We start from the raw sequence: 15208 nt of genomic DNA, 5'->3' as shown, positions 1-15208 counted from the left end.
GTGGGAGCTGCATGGCTGGGCATGACCTCACTAGGCGGCCCACCTGGTAGAGCTGGGGGGAGGGTGGGCTGTGGCTTCTGGGGAGTGGGGCTGCACTGCCCAGCCCTGGCAATGCTCCTGAAAGGGGGGGGACTGGACATGATAGTGGGGCCAGCGGGGCACCTCACCTTCCCAGTCAAGCATAGGGGCTGAAGGCTGGGGAGAGGGAGGGTTTTGGGGTAGAGGGGCCACTTACCTGGATGGCAAGATGATAAGCCCTGTACCCAACTCCCTTCCTGGTGTGACTGCCTCCAGTGGTCACTGTGCAGTATCGCATCCACCTGATCAGCCTGCTCCCTTTCCATGTTATGGAAACAATCAAATACCAGGGACATCCCGTTTTCCTGGTACAACCAAACCCTTGCTCTAAGTTAGGGTAAGAGGAAGCTGCATACTAAATTTGGTAGTCCTCGCTGTTACCATTTAAGAAGAGTTCTTGAATAAACAGACTCGCAGACAGACTCACAGATCTCTAATATATATCTTCAAAAGTCACTTTCTGCAGTTTTTAAAATAGGAAAAAAGCTACACTGTGGGTATCATTACAGAAATGAAATTAAAGTAGAAAGTCAGTATGCATCTACCAATGTAATATATGCCATCATGTGCCAGCAATGCCCCTCTGCCATATACCTTGGCCAAAATGGACAATCCCTACATAAATGAATAAACGGACAAATCAGATATCAGGAATGGTAACATACAAAAACCGAACATTTCAATCTCCCTGGACACACAGTGGCAGATTTTAAAAGCAGCCATCCTGCAACAGAAAAACTTAAAAAACAGACTTCACAGAGAAACTGCAGAGCTACAATACATTTGCAAATTTGACACTATCAATTTAGAATTAAACAAAGACTATAAAAGGCTAGCCAGCTACAAAGGCAGTTTCTCCTCTCTTAGTGTTCACACCTCCACATGAGCTGCTAGAAGTGGGCCACACCCTCCCTGACTAAATTGACCTTGTTATCTCTGGCCTTCCTCTTGATTGGTACTCTTTCTTTTCATGTGCCTGTATAATTTATACCTGCCTCTGGAATTTCCACTGCATGCATCTGATAAAGTGGGTCTTTGCCCACGAAAGCTTATGCTCCAATAAATCTATAATCTATAAGGTGCCATGGGACTTCTCGTTGTTTATACTGATTTCCCACTGATTCATTGACTAACCATGAGCTCCTTTTCTAGTCTATTCTGTTTTATATAGGTTTGTCTAGCATGCTCATTACTATAGTGTTTGAGTGCCTTCCACTAGTGCATTAAACAATATGATTACATGTTTGTCACAAAAGTTTGTTCTCTCATCCTACTGCACGCACATCCCCATCAGCCACTCGTGCTGCCACCGTGTAGTGCTCTGGCAGCAATTTAAAGGATCTGGGGCAGCAGCCTGGAGCTCTGGAAGAACTGTTTGCAGTGGAGTATGTTGGTCTGCATTTTTTTTTATAACAACCCCTGACCTCCAAACTCATCCCAGCAGGTCTATGTTAGAGAAAGAAAGGTCATAGAAATGCAGCTTGCACTTTCAGTGGAAGGTGATGAAGGTGATCCATAGTTCCTGTTGGAGCTCATTTCACATTTGTGGGCCAGGCCTGAGAAAGTTCTGACTCTTATTCTAAAGTGAAATGTGTGCTAAGAACCATTTCTGTAAGGTCACTCATCTTAAATGGTCCCTTTAAAGTATACGCGACTTTTAGGATATCTTGGTTTAAAGCCACTATTTAGGCCAATGAACTTAGCCAGTCTCTTGATATGCCCCTTAATGACAGAAAATAAGATGAAGCCTGTTTTAAGATGCAGTGTTTGAATAATGTTAGAAAAAACACTTTAATTCTTGAAATACTTTATTTTTTAAAACAGAAGCTGGACCTGCACTGCCAGAGTATGCAGTCCACAAAGACTCTACTACACATCGTATGTCAAAGCCAAAAAGCTGTAAGTGGAGGAATGTGTTGCACTAGACAAAAGGATTTAGAGACAGTAAATTAAAAAGCAAAGAGGGTAATCAGAGAAGGCCATTAAATCAGAGATATGAGCCAGCATAAAGTTTGAAGTAAGTAGACCCGTGAGGTAAAGAAGGGCAAGGGGGAGATAGAAAGAAATCAAGTCAGTGGCCAATATGAAATATCTCCATTGGCAGTGGAACACAGATGAATTGAAACAATGTATGTCTCTTGCTCTTTAGTTGTACCTAGCTTTATTTCCAGATTAAGGGTACATCTAGACTACAGAGCTCTTTCAGGATACCGGAAGGATCCCAGAAAAGCTCTGCTGTGTCCAAGGAATGTGTCCGCTTTTCCGAAAAAAAATGTCAGAAAAGCAGATGCATTTTGTTGGCATCCCTGTAAACTTTGTTTCATGAAGAAGGCATGTTCCAAAAGAAGGGGTTTTTCTAACATTTGGCCACGTGTAGATGGGCCAAATGTCAGAAAAGCCTCTTTCGGAAGAAAAAATGGAAAAAATACGCAAACTGCAGTCCGACTTTTCTTTGTAGTGTAGACATAGCCTAAATGAACTGCAATGGTACACTGATGCTTCAAAACCAAACCTAACTAGCAAGAAATTACGGTACTCATTCATGGCAATTCTGAATGATTGCTCAGTCACAATATAAAGAAATTAAACTAGACAATACATAGTCCCGACATAAGATAAGGGAACAGGACTAGATGAACTCTCAAGGTCCCTTCTACTCCTATGATTCTATCATCATGAATATTAAAATAAATCTAGGCTGCTGTTTCCTCATTACCTTAAAGGTTGTGGCATTTTGTTTTGTTTACCTCAAGACATCAGGATTTCAGGATAAATTTGCTGTACCACAGAATTCACTGATAGCAGGGTTATCCAGCATGATTGCTATTCAATAAATATATGACCATTCCCTTCTTTGTTTTCTTTTCAAAGCAGGAATATAAGCTTCTCGGATAGTTGATTAGTCCCTCAACTAGTGTCTTCTCCTCTTCCCGGCCCCGTCAGAGGCAGAAAGGGTGGGGGAGCAGGAGCCTGTGCTGGAGGAATCTAGCTTAAGAGCTGGTTCCCCCCAATACCCTCTCCATGGGGGTCAGGAGAGACAGGGGGAGTAGCAGGGACAGGGCACGAGCCAGGAATCAGCTGATTCCCAACTCACGCCCAGTCCCAGGACACCTGTATTTCTGCTTTCTAAATGTATTAAAAGCCTATAGGCTCTCAATACATTTTTAAAGCAGACGCACAGCAGGGAGATCCAGCATGAGCTGGGGCAGCTGATTTCCAACTTGTGCAGGGTCTCCTGTGTTGTGCGGGAGCCTTTTAAATATTTTAAGAGCTGGACGCCTCTTAATAATTTAAAAGGCAGAGCCACAGAGGGGTTAGCTCCAACCCCACTGTGGCTCCCCCGCTTATCGACTAGTTGATGGAAATTCCACTGAGTAGTCAATTAGTTGATTAAACTAAGTTTAACATCCCTAGTTCAAAGACAGTCTTTTGTGATTAATAAATAAGATACATACAATCCTGACAGACAGACAAATGTCACAATTTAATAAGTGAATACCAACTAATGTAAAGCAAACAATAATATTAAGTACCATTGCTATTTAATTTTATCTCCAAATGAATCAACTCTGATCTGAAGATGGTTTTAATTTAATAAAATTTAAAATTGTTCTCCACCTCAGATATCCAACCTGAGTGCCTCAGGGAAAAATAATATAATGTTTGTCAGTCAATAATCTTTTGATGGCATTAGAATGTCTGAAATGAGTTTAAAAGTAGTGATAATCTATTGGTGATCTCTGATGGTAAAATCAATTTACATTATTTCCCTCAGTGACCAATATGAATAACTGCACCATATTTCTAACTAAGCGGGTATATTGAAATTAATCACATTATTCAGTTACTTGTTACAAGACTCTGTATTATATCCGTCTTCACAAACTCACTCATACACACTTATAATCCATATATAAAACACTGTACTTATGTAGTCCAGTAGTGATATCATTCGACAAATTAATTTCTATGAGAATTATTGGATTGATTTAAAAAGATCGATGTAATGACAAGTAGAATAAAGCAATGTTACTTTACTGGATATGTAACAAAGAAACCCAGCACAGCTTCCACGACATAAAAGAGTAACATTCTTTATTTCAGCTGTCAAACAAAGAATGGGCTCTTTTATTATGTTCTAAAACGAACTTACAAATAATATTATTCTATATTGAAATAAAGTGACCTCAAATGACTTACACTTGAGCTGGAACTTAAAGGATTGTTCTTCTGTGGATTATACTGAACAGTGTTTCCCCAAGATAACACGTGTCAGGAAAGGCTAACGACCATGTCACTATTGCACAGGATACTCTTTTGAGCGAAGTGTACTGCCACCAAAAAATAAGGTTTCAGAACAAAGCAGTAGGGAATCTGCCTATGTCCAAAATTAGAATTTGGCATTAGAAAATAAACATAAGAACAATTTCAGTTTCAAATAGTCTTTTCTGAAATTTCTGAGTCATGTTTCCCTGAAGAAATTATTGACATGCTTCAAAACAAACTCAGTTACTCTAACCCTTGACTGCAACAAATGGGTCAGAGGATCCCTCTATAATATGGCTGTTCTTGGAACTGGTACTGTATCTTCCCTTCCCACAAGAGGTGCTTCAGGTGGAAGGAATCTGCGAGGTTCCCATCAAAGATGCATCCTCATTTTATCCAAAATACAAACAGGATGCCAGTGTTGTCTGCTAAGAGATGCTGAGACTCCATAGCAGGTGTAGCTCTCAAGGCCTGCTCTTACCTTGCAGCACAGTTCCACCCATAAGGGACTCTAGTTCTACCGTGGCCTGTCTCGTCCCTACTGTCTCCCTCCACATGGACCCCTGACCAGCACCACAGCCTCCATGGAATCACAGGGCACAGGGATGCTGCCACAGAGATGGCTGTGTTTGGGATGAAAAAAGAACCAAACACGGAAGAGCTCTACTGTGGATCTGAGGGGCACAATCCCCTTTTAGCTACAACTTTAAAATAGTGAGTTAAAACATATAGTGTAGATAAGACCTATGTAGTAAGTAGGCTACATGACCGAGACATTAACGCAGATATGAAGCAAAATGGCCCTGCTAACAGTACAACATTGAATCATGCTACAAACCAAATCAGGGGACAAACAATAACTTAGTGCCCTGATTGGGTTATGTTGTTAGTTGTAAGTACCCTTAGACAAAAACACAGTTAAAAAGTGCAATTCAGCTCCAACTTACAGGAAATGCTGTGTCTCACTTTTTCTTCTTTGGAACAAAATCATATCATCATCCAGGAGACAGAGGTCTTCATTTGGAAAGGCCTTAAAGAGAACAAAAAGGCATGTTGTTCAGAAAGGCTGGGTAGGTCTATCTGTCAGACTGAATAAGTCTATCATTATTCAGCACCTCACCAGAAATTAAAATTATGAAGCTGGTCAAAAACCATTTTTTCCTCCATAGACAACTTTACTTTTTCCGCAGTAAGTTGAATACTCAGAAATTTTGGTTTAGAACTGCTGCCTCAGTGCCTCATGAAAGTGGTAGGTTGTGTGCATCATGCGCCCAATTTCCTCAATAGGGCAACTGTCCTGGTCAGACTACATTTCCCAGAATGCACCATGAACTTCCATCTTGGAGAAAAGATGTTGCACAGCATGTAAGATAGTTTTCAGATGAAATTTTTCAGTTTGGAGCCACAAGTTTTTGGTTTCTGAATAGAACTATGTTTTTACCCCAGAGACAACAGATGTTTTTCACCACAAATAAAAAAAAAAGTCACTTGGTCAAACCTTCAATTTTTCAGCAAGAAACAGTTTAGATGGAACATTTTCTAACTTAAACAGCCAGAAACGGAGACTGGACAATTCATTTCCTTCTTTTCATTCCCTATAAAATACCTGGCACCAGCCATTCTCAAAATAATGGGTTACTGGAATACATCAGTCACTGGCCTGATTCAGTATGGCCATTCTTATATTTTTATGTGATATTCTATTAGCCCTAATGGCAACTATATTTAATAATAATTTGTCACACACAAGCAGATACATTATTCAATGGCAAAAAGTTATGTTGATACAGAATTAAGGTTGCTCAGCAGTATGTTGTTTCCTTGTAGAATGCTGAACTGAACAAAACTCAATCTTCTGAAAATCAAGAAATGCAGCTGCCTGCGCAACCTTAACTCTACCCTGTTACAGCAATGCCCCCAATATGTCCCATTCACAGATGTCCTTTTTCACCAACCCCACAATTACTGAAATGTATAAGCTTTTCACTTTCTTTTCCATTCACTTCCATCCACAGTATTCCATCTAACATTATTACATGAAAAGTACAGTGAAGTGCTAGCTCTACAAACACACAACACACACGCACACCCACGCACACCCACGCACACACGCACACCCACGCAATTTGTGAATTGGCAAATTCACAGTGTAAAAAAGTACGTTTTCTCTATTCTCAGTTTGGGTCTTCCAAAGAGTAGAAGGGTGGCAGGACTATAGCACACATCTCCAGAATTCCAGGCTTGAACAACTTCAAATTTTGATCACTAATCCGACCTTTCACCCTACCGAGACGTATCACCTGTTAAAGAAATTCAACTAAGCATAGAGAACTTAGAAAGGCCACATTTTAAAACATGACATTACACAACGTGAAGTACAGTTGCTGATTATAATCCTGTCTACACTACAAACTGTGATTGATGCAGGCTACTTTGGCATTAAGCTGTTGCAGTTAGTATATTGCTTGTGCATATGCTTACATGGCTCCCTGTGCTGGCTATGTGCGCATTCACCATGAATGCTCATGTCGATGTATAATGCAGTGCGTCATAGGTAGTTACCCCAGTGTACAAACCACAATTGTCCCGTGCACTGCCTTTTGAGAAGTTCTGACAATGCATGGTTGTCCAATAAATTCTTGGACTGCATTGGAGACAACTTTTATTTCAGAAGGTTGAAAAAGCTACCGGGGGGAAGCTGTTCTAGATTTGATCCCAACAAATAGGGAGGAACTGGTTGAGAATTTGAAAGTGGAAGGCAGCATGGGTGAAAGTGATCATGAAATCATAGAATTCACAATACTAAGGAAGGGTAGAAGGGAGAACAGCAAAATAGAGACAATGGATTTCGGGAAGGTGGATTTTGGTAAGCTCAGAGAGCTGATAGGTAAGGTCCCATGGGAATCAACACTGAGGGGAGAAACAACTGAAGAGAGTTGGCAGTTTTTCAAAGGGACATTGTTAAGGGCCCAAAAGCTAGCTATTCTGCTGTGTAGGAAAGATAGAAAATATGGCAAAAGACCACGTTGGCTTAACCATGAGATCTTGCATGATCTAAAAATAAAAAAGAGTCTCATAAAAAATGGAAAGTAAGACAAATTACAAAGGATGAATATAGGCAAACAACACGGGAATGCAGGGGCAAGATTAGAAAGGCAGAGGCACAAAATGAGCTCAAACTAGCTATGGGAATAAAGGGAAACAAGAAGACTTTTTATAAATACATTACAAGCAAGAGTAAGACCAAGGATGGGGTAGGCCCACTGGTCAGTGAGGAGGGAGAAACAGTAACAGGAAACTTGGAAATGGCAGCGATGCTTAATGACCTCTTTGTTTCGGTCTTCACCGAGAAGTCTGAAGGAATGCCTAACATAGTGAATGCTAGTGGGAAGGAGGTAGGTTTAGAAGATAAAATTAAAAAAAGAACAAGTTAAAAATCACCTAGAAAAGTTAGATGCCTGCAAGTCACCAGGGCCTGATGAAATGCATCCTAGGATACTCAAGGAGCTGATAGAGGAGGTATCTGAGTCTCTAGCTATCATCTTTGAAAAATCATGGGAGACAAGAGAGATTCCAGAAGACTGGAAAAGGGCAAATATAGTGTCCATTTGTAAAAAGGACAACCCAGGAAACTACAAACCAGTTAGTTTAACTTCTGTGCCAGGGAAGATAATGGAGCAAGTAATTACGGAGATCATCTGTAAACACTTGGAAGGTGGCAAGGTGATAGGGAACAGCCAACATGGATTTGTAAAGAACAAATCATGTCAAACCAATCGGATAGCTTTCTTTGATAGGATAACGAGTCTTGTGGATAAGGGAGAATGGATAGGTGGATGTGGTATACCTATACTTTAGTAAGGCGTTTGATACGGTCTCGCATGATATTCTTATCAATAAGCTAGGCAAATACAACTTAGATGGGGCTACTATAAGGTGGGTGCATAACTGGCTGGATAACCGTATTCAGAGTAATTATTAACAGTTCACAATTCTGCTGGAAAGGTATAACAAGTGGGGTTCCGCCGGGGTCTGTTTTGGGACTGGCTTTGTTCAATATCTTAATCAACAATTTAGATATCGGCATAGAAAGTACACTTATTAAGTTTGCAGAGGATACCAAGCTGGGAGGGGCTGCGACTGCTCTGGAGGACAGGGTCATAATTCAAAATGATCTGGACAAATTGGAGAAATGGTCTGAGGTAAACAGGATGAAGTTTAATAAAGACAAATGCAAAGTGCTCCACTTGGGAAGGAACAATCAGTTTCACACATACAGAATGGGAAGCGAATGTCTAGGAAGGAGTACGGCAGAAAGGGATCTAGGGTTTATAGTGGACCACAGGCTGAATATAAGTCAGTAGCGTGATGCTGTTGCAAAAAAAGCAAACATGATTCTAGGATGCATTAACAGCTGTGTTGTGAGCAAGACACGAGAAATCATTCTTCTGCTCTACTCTGTGCTGGTTAGGCCTCAGTTGGAGTATTGTGTCCAGTTCTGGGCACTACATTTCAAGAAAGATGTGGAAAAATTGGAGAGGGTCCAGAGAAGAGCAACAAGAATGAATAAAGGTCTAGAGAACATGACCTATGAGGGAAGGCTGAAGGAATTAGGTTTGTTTAGTTTAGAAAAGAGAAGATTGAGGGGGAACATGATAGCCGTTTTCAGGTATCTAAAAGGGTGTCATAAGGAGGAGGGAGAAAACTTGTTCATCTTGGCCTCTGAGGATCCAACAATAAGCAATGGGCTTAAACTGCAGCAAGGGAGGTTTAGGTTGGACATTAGGAAAAAGTTCCTAACTGTCAGGGTAGTCAAACACTGGAATAAATTGCCCAGGGAGGTTGTGGAATCCCCATCTCTGGAGATATTTAAGAGTAGGTTAGATAAATGTTTATCAGGGATGGTCTAGACAGTATTTGGTCCTCTCGAGATCCCTTCCAGTCTTACTGTTCTATGATTCTCTGGTTGGGCAGAAGTGAGTTGAGCAGGAGTGACTGTGTGCAAGCGGTCAGCTTCCCAGTATGCTACTATCTATATTACACAATTTTTGCACCTTCTTCACACACACACACACACACACACACACACACACACACCCCACCCTGTGTCGGCCTCCTTGCTCTCTATCAGTTCTGACAAAAACCTGGAGACTGAACAGCTGTGCTCTATCGTCATAAGAGTTGCAAGCTCAGGGCACATGATCTTCAGTATTTGCAGAGCCATAAAAACAACCAAATCAACAAAGAACGTGAAGATTTCTTGGAAGTCAGATTGCTGTGGGATGTAGCAAGATCCATTTCAAAGTTTTTGTTCCTGTTTATGGAGCAACACTTCTGAAACTGAGAAATGAGCACTGACTAGTTGGATCACATCATAATTCAGGCATGCGGTGATGAGCCGTAAGCGCAGAACTTGCAGAACATGCAAGTCCACATTCCTAGATCTGTGAGTCGAGCTTGCCCCATCTCTCAAGTAAAGGAACACCAAAATGAGAGCTGCACTGGCAGTGGAGAAGCATAGACAGCACAGCAGAAAGCTGCTGAATTGGGAAATCATTTGGAATTAGAAATTCCACGGTGAGGGGCTGTTGTCATGCAAGTATGCAGGGCCATTAATTGTCTTCTGCTGTGCAGGACTGTAACTCAACAATGTGCAGGGCACAGTGGATGGATTTATAGAAACAGGGCTCTCAAACTACAGTAATAGAGCGCACACATATCACTAATTTGGCACCTGACTCCCTTGTCACAAAATACAGCATCAGAAAGGGCTACTTTTTCTATGGTTATCAAGGATTGGGATGCTTCAACACCACCAGCATTGGTTGGATGAGGGTGCGTGACAGTCACATCTTTAAGAAAACAGGATTCTTCAAAAAGTTGAGAGCAGGGTCTTCCCTTTTTGCAACCAATGAATTACCAATTGCACTTTGAAATGCCAACAGTGATCCTACAGACCCAGCTTACCTCTTGCTCCCCTGGCTCATGAAGCCATACAACAGCCATCTTGACAGCACCAACAGAAGATTCACCCACCAACTTGGCAGGTGCAGAATGACAGTTGAATGTGATTTTGAGAGGCTGAAGGAATGCTTGTGTTGTTTGCTCACAAAATCGGATCTCCATGAAAAAAAAAAAAAAAAAAAACCTTATCCCAATGATTATAATTGCCTGTGATGTCCTGCATAAGATTTGTGATGTGAAAAGGGGGGAAGTTGTTGACAGACTGGAGGTGGAGGGGTTGTCTGCTTAGTTTGAATAGCCGGATGCAAGAGCTAATAGAAGACTTTATTGTGGTGTTACATGGCTCAGGCAGGCTTTGAAAGAGAACTTTAACAATGAATCCCAGGTAATGCATTGGGTTGTTCTGTGCTCTACCAGGCCCTGTTGTTCTGGGGCCTGTTAGGAATTGTGTGGCGCTTGATGTATACCTATAAATGTAACACTGTTAATTAACCTATTCATTTTGTGGGGCTTGGTTTAAATTTACGATTATTGCATTGTGGTCACTGAGCTGATGTGTTTGTGCCACATTGTACAGTAACAAGAATGTGGATACCTTCTGAACTGCTAAACACTCTGTAGCATATGTTGTGAACTACTAACAAATTATTTTCTAAATATAGTAAAAGCTGTGTTATGAAGCATTTTACCAACTGAAAAGGTCTAGAAACTGGCATTTCTGATACTTCCCAAAATAAATCTCCAATTTAGTAACTGGGACTAATGCTGAAGGTAACCAGAATCAATGCTGAAGCTATTCAGGACCTGAGTATTTCTGAGAGCACACTATACTCGAGTTCGCTCAGAAGAACCAAATGCTACTGTTTCTGTTTGTATCCGCCATTGTGATCAGTTGGTTTATTACTTGGTGTTTGGTCCTTTGCTTATGATAAAATATCAACACCATCCTACCTTTCCAGCATCTAAAATACCAGCAAAAAAGCAAAGGAGAGTAGCATTAGAGAGTTGTGTTGATATTAATGAGAAAACAGATATTTATACATGTCTTAAAAAGGGCGAGAATACGAACATTTTGATGCAAAAGTACAATGTTGGCTCATTCACGCTATAAAACATCAAGGCTCGGAAATGATAATTGTTCAATTTTTTGCTAGTTGTAAGTTAAACAAGGCTGGTGAATAATGTGGTACTTTGCATATGCCTAAATCAGAGCCACTAGATAGTGATTTATATGAATGTTTTTCATGGAAATGATTAGAGGGTTCCTTTATTTCGAGCTCATTGCCCATTGAAAAGGCAAAAGATTTTTATAAGCAAATGCAACTAACTGAGCAATGTGGATTTCCCAATGGATAGCTTTTGTGTTTTAAACTTCATCTCAGCATTCGAAAGCTAAATATATCTGGTGAACAAAAATTGGCTGACTATGAAGCTTCTAAACTATTCTGAATTTTTTTAGAAAGGTAATTGCTGTACATGATCTACCCTATGAACAAATTTGTAATACTGATTAAACTGGCCTATTTTGGCAATGCTTGTCAAATTCTACCCTAGTGAGTGCACATGAACTTAGTGCTGCTAATTTGAAGCATAAAAAAGACAGACAAACTATTCTTGTGTGTGCTGATGCTGCTGGTTTGCATAAAACAAAACTTTTGGTAACTAGAAAAATATCATCATCCTAGAGTTTTCAGACATGTTTCATCTTTACCTGTTATTTTCAAAGCACAAGATAATTCATGGACAGACAAATTTTATGATTGGTTTCATCATGTTTTTGTACTCGCACTAAAAGAACATTTCAGAAAAATAAGCTTAGCTGAAGATACCAAAGCTCTTCTATTGCTAGACAATTGTAGAACTCACCCTTAAGAAACAGAGTTAGTGTCTTGTAATATTTTTACCATCTTTCTGCCTGCCAATGTTACTTCATTGACTCAACCTATGGACCAGGGTATTATCTACAATACAAAATGTTATTACAAAAGAGATTTCCTGAAGAAGTTGACACCCCGCCCTCCCCCATCTTGCCCAGGGCCTAGCAAAGTCTGTCACCAGCCCTGGAGAAATCAGAGTGATTTCAAGATGGCCTTGCAACCATTCCAGATGTGAATCTTCATATGAATTCATATTTAGGAGACTTGTACTTTCTACAAATAAAATATAAAAATCACTTCTATAAATCTTTGCAGAAAACAAAACAAAACGAGTTGTAAATACCATCAAAGCAAATTCATGTTTCCTAAGGGTCAGATTCTTTTTGCAGAATTTAACCAAATCAGCTGATTAGGTGAGGAATGGGGACGCTGTTATCTGAAAGTTCAGAATGATTTCTTGCAGTGTTGTTGTAGCCATGTTGACTTCAGGATATTAAAAAGTCCAGGTGAGTATGGTAATTTTTTTTATCAAACCAAGTACCATTGGTGAAAAGAGGCAAGCTTTTGAGCTTAAATAGAGCTTTTCAGCTCGACAGCTTCTCTCTTTCACCAACTGAAGTTGTTCCACTAAAAGATATTACCTCACTCACCTTGTCTCCCTTCATAATGATGGAACTTAAGGTTAATTATGAACTTTTTAAAGTAATCACAGCCCTGAGGAAATTCCATCCTAATTTAATCATTGATTTTCACTCTTTCTTCATCATTGAAATCCTATTTTTTGCACAGAAGAAACAAGTTACAATGGAAGGATGTATTCATTGCAGACTTTTTTTTTAGAAGGGGCCACTGAAACATTGATGACCCCACTGTGAATAATGTGATTACTGTAAGCATGAATGCCCTGAATCTCAAAGATTCTGAGGCAGAGGCTTCCAGCTATACTCAATCACACATATACAAAGCACACCTGCCTATTGTCACTGACATGCCAGTACATACATATTTAGTAACACTCAACTGTTCTGCAAAGGGACACTGCAATGCGAATAGCGTACAGAGAAATTGTGCAGATACATGAAAATAATTTCCGCTACTGTAACATTTTATTAAATATATATTTTCACTTTTTATTTTTGGACATTCAGGCACACAATACCAGCATTATTGTCTACTATTTTAGCTAGGACAAAGTATTTGAGATTGTAATGTAGAATGTAAAGGTTCCAAACCTACCAATGCAAAACACCCTGTACAATACTCAGTATCTATCAGGCTCATGGCATAATGCTGCACAGACAGAGGAAGGGAAAAGCTGACCAAGTAGATAATTCCAGTTTCTATGAACTTACAGATTTTACAGAGACACTTCCTAATGCACTAAAATCAGCAGTGAGAAGCAAATAAACAGTAAAAATGCCAGGAAATCTAAATAAAAAATATAATGTAACTGAACAGTGTAGTAGTGCATGAAAACAAAAACAATCAGGAAAATGCTAAATTAAATAGGCTGTCATCTGAAATTTACCAGAATATATAATTATTCACTAATAAGGTGAATGGATTTTCATTATTACCACACTCTCAATTCAAGCTGAACACACAATTTATTATAAAATAATCAGATTGCATTATGCAGATATGTACATGCTTTTCAGTTAACCAAAGATGAAAGCAGTATGTTTTTAAAATGTTATCATTATAATCCTTGAAATATTTACATAATTTATAGCATAACATTACAATAATTTAATTCATGCCAACAAAATCCATTTAAAAACACATTGCTTTCCCAGAAATAAATAAGGCCCAATTCACCACTATATTACCCCAATTTTAGACTGGTTTAACTCCATTTATTGCAGCCCATTCACCTGATCCAAAGTCCACTAAAAGCAACTTCAAGAGGCTTTGGATCAGATGCTATGCTCTGCACTGTCTAGAGTCCAAACTTGTCAATCTAATACTGATGGGGCCCTTAATCGCGTGATGGTGAACATGAATAAAGGATGCACAATTGGTTCCTTTCCGCTATGTAGGTTTCTGTGACTTTCAGACTTCTTCGCAACATGGTTTTTTTAATACAAACAGGAATTCAGTGCATCATTCTGACCAGAATATAACTTCACGTTCTCATTAAATTGTACATGAAAACTAAAAGAAGGCAGTTCTTTGTGGAATTCTTTGGAGACGAATATGATTTATTAGCCTCTTCTGAAAAAGAAGAAACTTTCAGTTATGAAGAACAATGGCGAACAAAAAAAAAAAAAACACCCGACCATTAGCCCTAAACAAATATCTTCAAATGAGCCAGAAGCAAGGATTTCAATGATGTTTTAAACTATACTGCAAGTTTGGAGTGACTGTTATTTTGTTATTAAGACAAATCAGGACAAATAAGTGGTGCAATGCAGGTTGTTATATTGCTTATGAGACTCAATTTGTAATTACCAGATTTACTTGTAAATTTTATTCTGTACTTGGAGTCAATGCTGTATTCTTTAGAAACAACAAAATACAGGTTGGACTTCTCTGGTATGGCACCCTCAGGACTTGACCAGTCCGAAACGGAATTTGCCAGACCAGAGGAGGTCCCTTGCTACCAGCTCCCCAGACCATCTTCCCTCCCCACTGCCGGCCCCAGCCACCACCCCACCAGGCTGCTGTGTGCTGCAGCCCCTGTAGCCCAGACTGCCCCGGCCCCAGTCCCACTATTGGAGCTGCCATGTCTTCAGTCTCAGCCTCGATATCAAGGCTGCCACACCTGCTGCATCTCCAGCCTCAGCCCACCTACCACTGCTGTTGCAACTGCCACATGCCCAGACCTGGTAATAGGGTTGCCATGGCCCCTACTGTGCTAGCAGGGCTCCAGCACTGGTCCCAGCCCAGCCGGGTTCCGAGCCACCCACCTTCTTGCCAGTGGGCCTCCCAGGTCCAGGAACACCTGTGGTCCTGCCAGACCACAGATGTTGCCGAATCCGGATCATGGATGTTACCGATTTTGGGAGGTCCAACCTGTAGTT

General features: G+C 40.2%; 1 protein-coding gene across 11 annotated transcripts in view; it reads right to left on the bottom strand.

Moving 5' to 3' along the window:
* THRB (thyroid hormone receptor beta) overlaps nt 1-15208 on the bottom strand; it is a 293517-nt gene that overhangs the window by 163957 nt on the left and 114352 nt on the right. For 6 of the 11 annotated variants that reach the window (XM_075922041.2, XM_075922036.2, XM_075922038.2 and 3 more), the window contains exon 2: nt 5292-5374. The gene's annotated coding sequence lies outside the window, so the exon portion shown is untranslated. Of the gene's footprint in view, nt 1-4278; nt 4410-5291; nt 5375-15208 lie in introns of all 11 variants that reach the window. The other 5 variants (XM_075922048.2, XM_075922039.2, XM_075922046.2 and 2 more) reach the window with 1 other exon arrangement.

This window comes from Pelodiscus sinensis, chromosome 2 (assembly GCF_052426305.1).
Source record: "Pelodiscus sinensis isolate ZL-2025 chromosome 2, ASM5242630v1, whole genome shotgun sequence".
NCBI lineage: Eukaryota > Metazoa > Chordata > Testudines > Trionychidae > Pelodiscus > Pelodiscus sinensis.
Note: the sequence above shows the minus strand (reverse complement) of the source record. Positions and strands in the feature narration are given on the sequence as shown.